The sequence below is a fragment of the Rutidosis leptorrhynchoides genome, chromosome 6, assembly GCF_046630445.1.
Source record: "Rutidosis leptorrhynchoides isolate AG116_Rl617_1_P2 chromosome 6, CSIRO_AGI_Rlap_v1, whole genome shotgun sequence".
NCBI classification, from domain to species: domain Eukaryota; kingdom Viridiplantae; phylum Streptophyta; class Magnoliopsida; order Asterales; family Asteraceae; genus Rutidosis; species Rutidosis leptorrhynchoides.
In genome coordinates, this window is record NC_092338.1 from 120,688,017 (window position 1) to 120,703,027 (window position 15,011).

At 31.1% G+C, this 15,011-nt stretch overlaps 1 long non-coding RNA gene across 13 annotated transcripts; it reads left to right on the forward strand.

Moving 5' to 3' along the window:
* The first annotated feature begins 9,132 nt into the window (after nucleotides 1–9,132).
* On the forward strand, nucleotides 9,133–14,854 carry LOC139851998 (uncharacterized). Of its 13 annotated transcripts, none has more exons than XR_011760854.1 (8): nucleotides 9,133–9,483; nucleotides 10,023–11,202; nucleotides 11,285–11,314; nucleotides 13,335–13,462; nucleotides 13,603–13,680; nucleotides 13,780–13,932; nucleotides 14,058–14,177; nucleotides 14,272–14,854. It is a non-coding gene; the product is annotated as an uncharacterized lncRNA (long non-coding RNA). The 13 variants fall into 13 exon arrangements; XR_011760850.1 differs by having other exon boundaries at nucleotides 10,023–10,821; nucleotides 11,129–11,202; nucleotides 14,058–14,854; XR_011760851.1 differs by having other exon boundaries at nucleotides 10,023–10,821; nucleotides 11,135–11,202; nucleotides 14,058–14,854.
* The last annotated feature ends 157 nt before the right edge of the window (nucleotides 14,855–15,011 follow it).

A 15,011-nucleotide genomic window follows, 5' to 3' on the forward strand; every position in this document is an offset into this window, starting at 1 on the left:
TATATTGCAGAATTGAATGTCTTTACTTCTTCTGATAGATTTCCTTTGGCAACATTCGCCATCGGATATCTCGATCTAAAAGCTTCTTTTTCAGAATCATATCTTTTAGGTGGAACTCCTCTATTGGCTCTCGGAGGAAGTACGTAACTTTCATTTGGTTCATTCTGACTTATAGCTGGTTCAACTGGAATTTGTTGAGTTGATTCCTGACTTGAACTTTGTGATTCGGTAGGAATTTGTTGAGTTGATCCAGTTAGAATTGAACGTTATGGTTCGTCGGGAATTTGTTGAGTTGATCCAGTTTGACTTGAACATTCGGGTTCGTCAGGAATTTGTTAAGTTGATCCAGTTTGACTTGAACGTTCTGGTTCGTCTTGTGTTGAGTCTTCCTGCTCTTTTTTGGTTTCTGTATCTTCAGATATTCTGACAATATGATTCACTTCTTCTTGTTGATGCATTTTCTGTAAGTCCCTAGACATCTATCCTACGTTTGTGATTAGTACTTCAGTTTATGGGTTACCATGATCGCTCGTTGTTATCCTATCTGTATTTATTTGTAGTTACATGTAATGCTGGAATGCGATAAGGAAGTTTGACTATATTAGACTCAATCAGACGTACGAGTGAAGCCTCACTCATACGGCTGACAAGCTCATACGCACGAGTGTGCTGAGCTGAGTCACAAACCTAATCTGTGTACACATACATGAGTGAGTGATCAACTGTACGTCTGAGACAGCCCACTCGTACGAATGAGACCTGACACGCGCGGTTGACTCAACATCAGGGGTATATAAGTGTTTATGTTCTTCATTTTAGGTTAAGCCTCTCATTACACACACATCACTCAGATCTGGTAACCTGTCTGATTCTCTCTCAACCCAAATCACTCAAGAGGTGAATAATAGCTCTAGGTGTTAATCTAATCACACATCCATTGTTGTGGTTTGACTTAATTAATCCCAAAAAACATTTCATATTCACTAGAGGGTTTGATTCACTAATTCCGCCTTTGTGTGAGTTGAATCTGTTGATTTCGAAGTTCTTAGTCATATTTCATCACTTCTAATGAGGAAATCCTTTCCAACCAGCTCACAATGTCATTAGTTTTAATCTTCCCCTCACTTGTGTGTTGGGGGCTATAAAAATATTCAGTTTCAAGAAAGTCACAATTCCTTGTAGTGAATATGTGATGTTTTTCGGACTGTAGCATCTGTACCCTTTTTGGTTGACCCCATACCCGAAAAAGACACATTTTTCAACACATGGATCAAGTTTGGTTCGTTCTTGTTTAGGAATGTGAACAAAGACAAATCACTCAAATATTCTAGGTTTGATAATAAGATTAGACGGGAGTTGATGAAATTTGGCTAGTACTTGAAGTGGAGTTTGGAAATCAAGAATTTTTGTTGGAAGTCGGGTTATATGATAAGTTGTCGTGGCAAGTGCTTCCGGCCAAAAACTTCTCGGAACATTTGATTCTATAAGTAGAGCTCGAGTTATTTCTAAAATAATACGATTTTTTCTAAAGCCTACCCCATTTTGTTCAAGGGTATGACGTATGAGCACACGAAGTTTGGTGAATAATTCCTTTTTCTTGACAAAATTGTTTCATGAAAGTGTTTACAAATTCTCCTCCGTTATCTGATCTTAAAAGTTGTATGTTTCTTTTAATTGATTTTGAACCATAGTATAAAACATAGATAATCTGTCAAACACTTCTGATTTATTTGTTTAAAAATATGCATAAGTCATTCGTGTGCAATCATCAATAAAAAGTATGAATTATCAAAGATTTTTCCCTCCGTTAATTGAAGCCGGACCCCACATATCTGAGTGAATTAATGAAAACGGAATATTTTTCCTTGTCTTACTAGGTTTGAAAGTACTTTTATGACTTTTTATCCAAAATACAAGTCTCACACATTAAAACGGAATTTTGTGGAAGTAATTCTAGAAAAAGGAGATTTAGATAACTTGCGGAAGGATGACCTAACCTTCTATATCATAACCAAGCCTCCCTATCTGGTGTCCCATGTGCAAGCATCACGGTACCTTGTTGTGTTACTTCATCCACATAGTACAACCCACCCCGTTCGGTGCCACGTCCAACCCCGTTCTAATATCTTGTAATATACAAAATGTTGGGTATAGTAATATGGTGCAATTTAGCACCTTCGTAACATGGCTAACAGATATTAGTTTTGTGACGACCCGGAAATTTCCAACCAAATTTAAACTTAAATCTTATATGGTTTCGACAAGATAAGCAAAGTCTGTAATGTTGAGTCACAAAATTCTTGAACTGTTTACATGGATTCAGTTAACCTTTTGACTATTTCCGACGATTCACGAACAATTGTGTGTAATATATATATATATATATATATATATATATATATATATATATATATATATATATATATATATATATATATATATATATATGTATATATACGAATTCTATAGATAAATAATATTATAATTAATATTAAGGATTCAATATATTATAATTAGTAAAAATGATAAAATTTATAAATTGTATTATATTAAATTAATTACAAGTTTCAGTATAATTATCATATTATTAACATTATCTTCATTATAACTGTTAATATTAATATTGTATTATTAAAATTAATATTTTTAATATAAAATATACATATAAATTATAACATTAATATATTAGAAGTAATTACAAGATAAGATATAATTATTAATAGTATTGTTATTAACTTTATTATGATAAAAATAAAATAAAATAATAATAAATAAATAAATATTAATATTAATATCAGTATTATTAATATTACTAAATAACATATAGATATAAAGTTTGATACATTTAATTTATTATATTAATATTACTACTATTGTTGTTATTACTATTAATATCATTACTATTATAATTAGTATTATGATTATCATTATTATACAAATAGTATTATTATCACGAATAAAATTATTATTATAAGTTATTATATATTAATATTATAAATACTATAAAAATAATTATTATTAGTATTGATATTATAATTATCATTAATAATATTATTATTATCAATTACACTAAAAAAATTATGACTTATTATTAATATTGCTCTTATTATTATTATTATTATTAATATTAATATTATTATTATTATTACTAGTATTTTAATATAAATATAATTATTAATTATTAATTATTAATATTATTTAAAAATCACATATATATGAATATTAAATAAGAATCTGTTGTGTGTAACTATCATGCTGTAGTGATTTTTGGATTCTGTCTTAAGATTGATTCCAATCAAATATTACAATTACATACAACCAAAAATCTGTTTGCAGTCGTTTTCTCCTTTTCATTTTTTTTTATTTATTTATATTTTTTATTTATTCTGCTCGAAATTCAATCCTATATACATCAACGTTTACTCTGTGTTTTTTTTTTTACAGAACTCATTCAATTCCTTATTACCTCCATCAAGTACAATTCCTCATTAAATTGTTTTATCTGAAGAATTACAGCGAATTTATAAAAAAAGAAATTCCGTACTGCTCTGTTCTTGAGCTAAATTTTAAAAGCTCGAATTTGATATTAATTTCAAAAATCCAAAAATGCAGTTGTGTTTGAAATTCCTTAATCAAACTACCTGTAAATTTTCAAGTTTCAATTTCTCATATTGATTATTAATTTTTGAGTCAAACTTTAGTTTCCAAAAAGTCAAACATTGTTCTTTACTCAAATTCATGTTAACTGTTTTGTTTCAAGATCAATTGATGAATTAGAAAGTTTCCAGGAACGTTTTAGAATATATTTCATGTTGAAAACATCATCTAAAACGATCTATAATTTAAATTCAGAAATCGAGTGTTCTTCGTGATATTTCACTGCCGCTGCTATTTTTTTTTGTCATTTTTTTTCTTTCTTCATTCTCTTTCTGTTAATTACAACAAGTCTTTTCTGTTTCAATTTAGAATCACAGCCCAAATCAAAAGTAGTCGTATGGTGGTTTTGATTTCTGGTCAATAGTTGTTATGAAGAAGATGAAAGGGGAAACAATAATAAACGGGCTAAATATATTTATGTGGAGATATTATTCAGAAAAACATAAACAGGCGAGTGGTTAAGGGGTGTGTCGGGTGAACGGGAGGTCGCGGGTTCGAGCCCGGACTAAAGCATTTTTTTTTAGGAAAAGCATTTAAGGTAGTTTATTTATCATTTTTATTATTATTATTATTATTATTTTTATTATTATTATTATTATTATTATTATTGTTATTATTATTATTATTATTATAAATATAATTATTATCATTACTATTATTGCTAGTATAAGTATTATCATTATTAGTATGATTATGATTATGATTATTATTATCATTATTATGAAAACAATACAACCTATTATTATTATCATTAACATTAATATTATTACCATACTTAGAATTATTATTATCATAAGAATTATTATTAATGTTATCATTATTATTATTACTAGCATGATTATCATTATTAATATTGTTATTGTTAAAAACTATTATCATTATAATCATTATCATTTTGTTAACATGAAAACTATTACTTGTATTATTATTAATATTATCAATATCACTATTATTAAAATTAGTAAGATTATGAAAATAAAGATTTTTTTAAAAATAAATATACTGTATTCAAAAAAAAAATTATAAATGAAATATCATTTTTATCACTGATCATAATCAATATTATTACAAATAGATATTCGTATATAAAAATACATTACCATAATATTAGTAATACATATCATTATATTTTTTTATGATACTAATTAAGTTATATATAAAAGATATCAATTGATATATAAATATATTTTATCATATAAAAACCCTAATATAAATTTTAATTAATAACCTGTTATAAAGGAAGATAAATATTAGCTATATAAAATATATAAATTAAATATATTAAATTTAACTAAATAAACAAGTATATTATTAATAATAATATATATAAACTTGATCGATTACGATTATATGTGTTAATAGATATACAATTGATATAGGTTCGTGAATCCGAGGCCAACCTTGCATTGTTCAGTATCGTCGTATGAATATTTTTACTACAAAATATTGTATAGTGAGTTTCATTTGCTCCCTTTTTAAATGCTTTTGCAATATATATTTTTGGGACTGAGAATACATGCACTTTTATAAATGTTTTACGAAATAGACACAAGTAATCGAAACTACATTCTATGGTTGAATTATCGAAATCGAATATGCCCCTTTTTAGCTTGGTAGCCTAAGAATTAGGGAATTGGCCCCTAATTGACGCGAATCCTAAAGACAGATCTATGGGCACTAACAAGCCCCAGTCAGAGAATTTGAACTCCTTTATTACTTCGATTTTATCATGTCCGAAGGGAGTCCCGAAATGATGGGGATGTTCTATATGCATCTTGTTAATGTCGGTTACCAGGTGTTCACCATATGAATGATTTTTATCTCTATGTATGGGATATATATTTATGAGAAATGGAAATGAAAATCTTGTGGTCTATTAAAAATGATAAAAATGAATATTGATGATAAACTAATGAACTCACCAAACTTTTGCTTGACACTTGAAAGCATGTTTATTCTCAGGTATTAAAGAAATCTTCCGCTGTGCATTTGCTCATTTTAGAGATATTACTTGGAGTCATTCATGACATATTTCAAAAGACGTTGCATTCAAGTCGTTGAGTTCAATAAAGATTATTACTAAGTAAATGACAGATTAGGTCATTTATAGTTTGGATATTATGAAATGGTATGCATGTCTGTCAACTTTCGGTGTAATGAAAATTTGTCTTTTAAAACGAATGAAATGTTTATAAAATGTATCATATAGAGGTCAAATAACTCGCAATGTAATCATATGTTATTGTATTCGTCCTTATGGATTAGAACGGGTCGTCTCAAGTTTATGGGACAAGTCTGGAATGTATAGACAGTTTGATAGCTAATGGTTGGGAAATTTCAAAAGTACCTTCCCCTTTAACTTGAACCACCCCACCGTTGGTTGTTTGAATTTGAGTTTTTCGAGGTTTTGAGTTAGAACGAAAATCAGATTTTTCAAATGTCATGGTATCTGTAGCATCACAATCAAAAATTCATTCATTACTCTTTATGTTTGAAATTGCATTTGCTTTTCCATTATCAAAAGATTTATTTAAATGGTTTGAGAATTTTTGACAAACTGAGTCTTCAAGAGAATCTTTACAAAGTGAATAGTTAAAGGTAAAAGAATTAACACTAAAATGTTTGTTTTGTAATTAAGAAAAACTCGTGGATTCTAATGAAGAACTTGGCCTTTTTTTATTTAAGAAAATTTGTAAATTTGACTTCTCTTTATATGAAACTAGTAAAATCGGCCCGCGCGATGCGGCGGGATTTTTCTGTTTGCATATTCATATTTAACGTAGCGTTATGTATTTACAGAATTAAAAACACGTTGATGCGGATGAGTTTGGATAATGTACCTAATGGCTTACGCGTTTTTAACGCCAGAAAAACCGCGTAAAAAAGGGGACGAAAACATCGATATGATGTAGTTAGTTTGAGTTGTTTATTATATGTGTATATATATGTTTGAAAAATAGCCCGATATGTTTAGAGTTTTTTTAAAAATCGTCCGTTTTGCATATAGTTAGTTGAGTTGTGCTCGTAAAATTATTTCAAGCAGAACGGGGTGTCAGAAAAATTTAACTCGCGCCGAGCGGGTAGATACGGCTCGTCCGTTTTGCATATAGTTAGTTGAGTTGTGCTCGTAAAATTATTTCAAGCAGAACGGGGTGTCAGAAAATTTTAACTCGCGCCGAGCGGGTAGATACGGCCCGTTAAAAATTTGGGTGGAATTTGTTTAAAGTAATTTAATAAAATAATAATTTTACAGATTATACCCCTGAAAAAGTTGTAGTATGAATCATATTTTAGGGGGTGGTTTCGTAAATTTTTTATTGAGTGTCGTTTGAGAAGTTGAAAATGTCAAAAACAACCAAATTCTGCACTCCATTTAGTTTACAGGATTAAGTAATAAGTAATTAATAATAATAATAACGCCATAGGTTCGTAACTCTTTACATTTTGAAAGGCCACGTGAGGGTTTTGCTTTATCACCACTTTTCATCTCAACCACTTTTTAACCATTCCCATTTTCATTATTTCCACTTTGCGATGACCCACAAGAAGGGTTCAAATTCCCATCTTGAATTATTTCTTGAAGACAATAAAATCTATTAGGGGTTTCCCATGTCACTTCGTCATCTATTGACTTCTGATTTGTATTTGCTTTCATCGCCAATTTGAAGCTATTGGGGTTTACCCTTTTTGCTCAGGTCCGATTAATAACAGTTATATGCGACCTTCAAGCGTGAGGGTTTTACCCTCATCCAATTGATCAATTTTTGAGATGAAATGAGTTTAGGGTTACCTCTTATTTTTCGTGATGAACTGCAGTATTTGTAGTTGCATATTCTGGCGCCATTGTCAGTTATGTTGCCGCCGTTAGCCGCTATCGTCGTCATTTCTCTAGCGGCGCCGTTGCTGGTAGCCATACGGTTGCCGCCGGTCACCGCTGCCACTATCGTCACCACTCTGTCGTGTTTCCCTTTGCTCCACCATTCGGGATAACCTATAAGTTTAAACACTAAATTATTGTGTGTCTTGACATACCACAGTATATGCAAATTGGTTGTTCTGGTGGTCGATGGTGGTTTACAGTGATGGTTTATGTTTTAGTGATGGATGACAGAGAACATCTAGGTAGCTTGTTGTTTTGATGTTTACTAATTGATCAGTTTTGAGTTGTAGTTGGTGTGGGTTGCTGTTGACCGAGCTACCGTCAGATTTTGACATGGCAGCTTGGTTTAAGAAGCTAATTTTCTGCTTCGTTTATTTTGAGCTACCGTCAATTTTGACATGGCAGCTTAATTTGGTAGATGATTGAAGCTAAAACGTGTGTATTGATTTCAAGATCCACATCGTAAGCTCTGATACCATGATGTAAAGTAGAAGCTGAATTTATATTAAGTATTTGATCAGTGACTGTATTTACACTTAGAATTGGATACTTTAGCTTGTTACAATGATTCTACACTTATACAAGTAAAAGAGGCAAGGAGCCGTATATGAAAAAACTACAAAAGATGAATCATTCTATTTTGGTGACTTCTTTGTTAACGTTGAAGTTGTATCCGTTGTAATCTAAAGCCTTCCTGTGACATTCTATAAGACTGCTCACAACCATGACACCTGTCAAAGATAGACACATGTGCCACATCAGCGCCACCTCAACAACTTCTTAAGATTTAACCCATTATGACATACTTTTTTACCATCAAATGGACTCACCTAAATTAATTAAATAATACAATGTACGACTTTTAATGGGTAGTGCACAACAAAATAATACAAACTACTTCGTCCTTGAATATGCTATACTAAACCATGATAAATGACGGGCCTTGGAAAGAAGCTCCAAGGAAGATCGCTAGCAATGGAGTCTTCCAACGGCGCCCCCAAGAAGCTCCAACGGCGTAGCCATTGTGAGCAGTCTAAATGGATGTGATGAAGATACCTTTCTTCTTATCTGTCTAAATACCTTTTAAGGTAATTTACTTTTGTCTTCTTCACTCTATTATTTTTCTAACACCTTGATCTTGAGCATGAGTGACTCCCTTATGGAGGACCAAGCTACATACAAAGGTGGCCAGCCGATTCGATCAAGATTGCGTGTAGTGGTGGTTTGGGTTTGATCATTATATGTTTATTGTTTGAGATGGATCATGAGTGTTCAGAAAGTTATGGTACGTACAAACATTAGGTTAGAGATGTCGTGTTGGTAGAAAGCACGATATGTATTGAGAATAAAAATCAGTGACTAAATTTTAAGAAAATCACAGGGTCCTTTTTGCAATACGTATAGATGGATTAACAACTTTATATATATATATCTCACTACTTATTAAAACAAAAGCCAAATTAAGTAATAATTTTTTGAAAACACACTTCATGACCGTTGGATCTAAGACAATTTATCATTACAGTCGTTGATCTACTTCTTGAAATTAATATTACGTAACTTTTTTTCAAGAACAATAAAAAGGACAAAATTGCCCAACACGCTAAATCTTACGGGAATTAGGGGTTTCAAAATGTAACAAAATTATATGGATGGCTATCAAATTGTTCCGGATCTTCTCAAATCGGTAATTTTTTTGGAGAACATACCAAAATCAAAGAATCAATTGGAGTCATTCTAGGGATTTTAGGGTTTATGAAGATCGAATACGCTATCTTGCTGTTTGACGAGTGATTTAACTGTTGATTCTAAACAGTAAGATTTCGCGTTATCGTGGAAGGAGAGAAGATTATTCAAACGATTCTAAGAATCAAATTATCATATGATAATTTGGAGATCGACGAGGGTTATGCAATATAAACGAACTGTCAATTCTAATAAATCAGGTAATCAGTTCATCTACTCTTTAATCGATTATTAGTTTAGTCTATCGAATCATGTAATCAAAGATGCGAGTATGTGAACTGGAATAAATCGTGGTTACAATAATCAGGTTAATCGATTATATATATATAACCGTCACTGGAAATTATTATGATAATTGGGTTGATAATGGTAACAAAAGTCCATATGTGCTTCATCTCTATTTGGTATAGAGACATGTATTTCTTCCCTATTATGTAATTAATTAAATTGAATATCATATAAATGGGCAATTTAAGATTATTCATTAGGTTACTCATATATTGTGTTTGACTTTGGACGTATTAAATTATTAATGTATTATACACTTTTTACATGGATGATATTGAAGCAATGACATGAGTTTGCATTGTTGTTATGGATACATGGATTGTACATGTTTTTAGTTGTTTGATATTAAATTTGTACATATCAGATCAAAATTATATGTATATTATATATATTATATAATAGGGAACATTGTGATTATCTTCATTAACTTTGGCCTAATATGGAATTGCAGGGCATAGTGTAGTGTCATGGCATCAACCATTGGAAAGTGCATGAAGACTCGATGTTAATATAGTTGAGGTACAATTGTTGTTCTACGTTTTAGCAAGTGCATGCTACCCTCTAACATTATCATTTGTGTGCTACATTTTTGATTATTGATTTTTATTTATAATGTCCCGCATGTCTCTTAACTCAAGGAGAAGCTTCTATCATAAGTCTCTACTATGGTATATATTTTATTTTTTTCTACTGATTCTTCACTATTGATAAACAAATTGAAAATGGTTAAATTGTACAGACTTTGAGATGTTTTGTATACTAGATGTCAAACCATGACTAATTTTTGTCATACATTGATGGTCATCCGGTAAAATGACCGTTTTTTAAATATTTGAATGCAACAGTCAAGTGGTCACGGTGGGCACGTTTGTAGGTTTGATTTTATTCAGTCAATGTAGGCATGAGCGAGATGAGTCTTTAAGTGGTTTGGGCGGTAAGTTTGGTTAGGTTAATCGTTGGAGAGTTCATATTGAGTTGGATGGTATATGGGCTAAGAATTACGTTTGTCAGCAGGGTTGCAATTTGATTTTGATACTCAGAAATGAAGAATTTATTTTAGAGCTGAAAGTGCAATACACAAGTCCACTGTCAAATGGCACATAACTTTTAATGATACCCTTATACTTTCTCAAGTGAAAGGAATGAGTAACTTTGTAGATATAGCAACAGTTGGAAGGTTTATTTGTGTTTGTCAAAGCTTTCAAAAGGTTAGTTGTAGTGGCTTTATTGAAGACCTTAAGCACCAAAAGGTTAGTTTACTTTTTATATATAACTGTTGTATATTGGTTTAGATTATGAAAAACTCCTTTTTAAAAAGACTTTTACTCCATTACTATTGTACAAGTTAAGTTACTATGAAGAAAGACTGTTGTGAAAATTGATCTTAAATAGATAAATACATGGCAAAAACCATATGTGAGGTGAAAAAGAAGTAGTGTTTTCATTACTGTGTGCTCAGTTTGCTGTTTGGAGTTGCTGATTTTTTCATATCCGCATACAGTAACCTAGATAAATACATTCATAGCCACTAATCAAATAATGATCTATCAATTCAAGTGATAGGTTGCTGGTGTGGCTGTTTCCAAATTGGCCTCAACGGTTTGACTTTCTTAGCAAGTATTATCAGATAAGTACGTTCTAATACTAATTGTTTCACATCATCGTATTGTAATCATCATACTTGCATCTATTTATGTAAATTATCTGCTACAGGTGGGTCAAACTTATGTAGTGGCTACCAAGGTCAGTCACTTTGGCGATTGAATTTTTTTAGTGTATTTATATGTTAGATTTTGGCATTTTGTCCCAATTTTTTCCCCCTAAATTTGTAAGTTTTAACGCCTTGCGTTTTGATTTGGGCGTTGGTTCGACTGATCATACACTTTTTGTCCAACATTATTTGTGTTATATATATATATATATATATATATATATATATATATATATATATATATATATATATATATATAGTGGTAGGATCAAGAGGGAAGTAACCAATCGGGGGGAAGCGGGGGGAAGCAAAAACTTTTTTTTTTTCGATTTTTGAAAAAACTTTGTTCACGAACATTATAGATGAGATGAAAATATGAACATTTAGTAGAGACACTTTGTGATAAATGTTTTTATTTTGGCGGGAAAACGCTCGAAGAAGTAATATATAACAATTATCGTGTTTTTCGAGCGTATGGTGAGGTTTTAGCTATTGGGGTTTAGATATTAGGGTTTATAGGGTTTAGATATTATGGTTTAGAAATTTAGGGTTTAGGGTTTAGATTTAGGGTTTAGATTGAGTTTTAAACACGAACGGTTTAGAGTTTAGGGTTTAGGGTTTAGGGTTTAGGGTTTGGTGTTTAGGGTTTATGGAGTAAACCCAAAACACCAAACCCTAAACCCTAAACCCTAAACTCTAAATCGGGCTAAATTTTACTTCACAAAACATGAAGAAAAAAAACGTTGCATATTCTTCACGAACAATATTACCTTGAATGTTATTTTTGTCGATCGTTTTCCCGCCTAAATAATAACATTCATCACGAAGTGTCTTTTCTAAATGTTCATATTTTCGTGTGATCTTGATGCCTGAAAAAAAAAAATTCCAAAAAAAACGAATTTTTTTTTTTGCTTCCCCCCGCTTCCCCTCGATTGTTTATTTCCCCATTGATCCTGCCCCTATATATATATATATATATATATATATATATATATATATATATATATATATATATATATATATATATATATATATATATATATATATATTGGTAGGATCAAGAGGGAAGTAACCATTCGGGGGGAAGCGGGGGGAAGCAAAAACTTTTTTTTTTTTTTTTCGTTTTTTGAAAAAACTTTGTTCACGAACATTATAGATGAGATGAAAATATGAACATTTAGTAGAGACACTTTGTGATAAATGTTTTTATTTTGGCGGGAAAACGCTCGAAGAAGTAATATATAACAATTATCGTGTTTTTCGAGCGTATTTTGAGGTTTTAGCTATTGGGGTTTAGATATTAGGGTTTAGAAATTTAGGGTTTAGGGTTTAGATTTAGGGTTTAGATTTAGGATTTAGATTGAGTTTTTAACACGAACGGTTTAGGGTTTAGGGTTTGGCGTTTTGGGTTTATGGAATAAACCCAAAACACCAAACCCTAAACCCTAAACTCTAAATCGGGCTAAATTTTACTTCACAAAACATGAAGAAAAAAAACGTTCATATTCTCCACGAACAATATTATCTTGAATGTTATTTTTGTCGATCGTTTTCCCGCCTAAATAATAACATTCATCACGAAGTGTCTCTTCTAAATGTTCATATTTTCGTGTGATCTTGATGCCGGAAAATTTTTTTTTCAAAAAAAACGAAAATAAAAAATAAATTTTGCTTCCCCCCGCTTCCCCCCGTTTGGTTACTTTCCCATTGATCCTGCCCCTATACCTATATATATATATATATATATATATATATATATATATATATATATATATATATATATATATATATATATATATATATATGTGCGGTTATTGGCATTCTATGTCTTTTAAGCCTAGATAACAATACAACGGTTACGCCATGATAGAGATATAGTTCTCAAGAGTCAATTTGCAGGAGTAGATGATAACTAATCTCTAACGTCTTTCTTTTGCATAACAAAATACAATGCACCGTGTGTTTAGTCTTTTTATCTCTTTGTTTCGTGTGATCGGAAGTGATACACTACTATCAGTTTGGGCAGTTCATTTTTATTTTAAAAATCTTTAGCTGGAAAACATGAAAAGAAGTAAAGAACAGCACGTGAAAGTAATAAAGAAGGAAGGTTCTCGAATGTCTCATCGCGTAGACACCAGTTATCTTATACAGAAGGAATTCGTTTCGACAAAACACATCAGGTATTTCTTTTTTGTTTTATTTCGAGGAAATCAAGCCACAAACTTTAGCTTCATAGACAGTTTCAACCAGTTATATTATCACCCGTTATCTTTCATATTTTACTTATTTTAGTAATCTATCTAAACTTTATTCAGTACAGGTACCACACATTATTTGCTTAGGGTCAGTGAAGTTTGGCAAATTTTACCATTCTAATTAGCTTCCAAGGCTCTTAAAGGTACATGAAAATCAGGTGTATTGTTTATCTTAATAAATAAATCGAATATTGTTGTTGATAAGAATAGTGTATTGATTATGGAAATTGTTTCACAAGTAGGGGGATGGAGCAAACATAGCTGCAATATCAGTTAATCCATGGGCAATTCCCTCCAATATCTACCCTAAAAGGTGATATTTTGTGATGAAACAAAATTGGCCGCATTCAGAAGACCAAAAAAAAAAAAAAAAATGTTGATAACTTCCTCTTTAGGTAACCTGTATATAGCTCTACTTATATTTTGCTTCTTATATGCCATGATGAGTGCATCAATAAAAATTTATTGATTGCGTAGTCGATCAGTTATAAATTTATGAGCAACCTCTCTGTATCTATAGTGCTAAAACGAGAAGCGGAAATGGGGGCATCTGAAAGATTTGCATAGAGCCATAAAACTCTGCGAGCCTGCTTTTGTAAATAGTGATCCCACTATTATCAATCCTGGAAACCATCAAAAGGTTGTATTTTTACAACCTTTTTGTTCATTTACGATTTGCTTAATTCGGCAACTTAACAGTTGGAGCTCAGTTTTTAAATATGATGTCTTTATAGGCGTATGTTTATAACTTTAAGGCTGAAGATTGTGCTACTTTATTATCAAATAATATTTGAGCCGATTACGTAACAATAAATCTCCTAAACCAGAAGTACAATATTTCTCCATGGTCTATCAGCATCCACTCTGATCCACTCTGACTGCAAGAATACCGTGTATAATCCAAAAAGCGTGAAATCGTACAATAATACAAAACTCTCATATTACACATGAATTTATTAAATTAGTTGATTGATGATATTTATTTGTGATTGTGATTATAGGTATGGTCACAATGTTTGCTGATGCAAATGAAATCTATGGGCGAGGATTTGCTTGGCAGTCATTTATTGATCAAACTGAAACGTATGGTGATAATGAGTATACCACACGTGGGTTATTGGAGCAACTCAATGTCACTAGAGGTTTGTCCGATTATTTGTGGTACATGACAGAGTAAGTGCAACGGGTATGTTGTCCTCATGTGGTGTTTTACATTAGATATTAAATATAGAAGTGACACTTTTTACTTATTTGGTTATACATTGGTTGTTCGGGTCCTATTCATCTCAAGCGAGTCAAATAAAAGGGTTTTTTTTTTTTTTTTACTAATTAGGACATATAAAAGTTTAATTCTTAAGTCAACTTACTCCAATATACACATTCATTTAATTAGTGATTCGTGTGTGCACTGGGTCGTGGGTCTTCTATACGTATATTATCTTGAATATCAACTCAATCAATGTTTCTTTTTTAT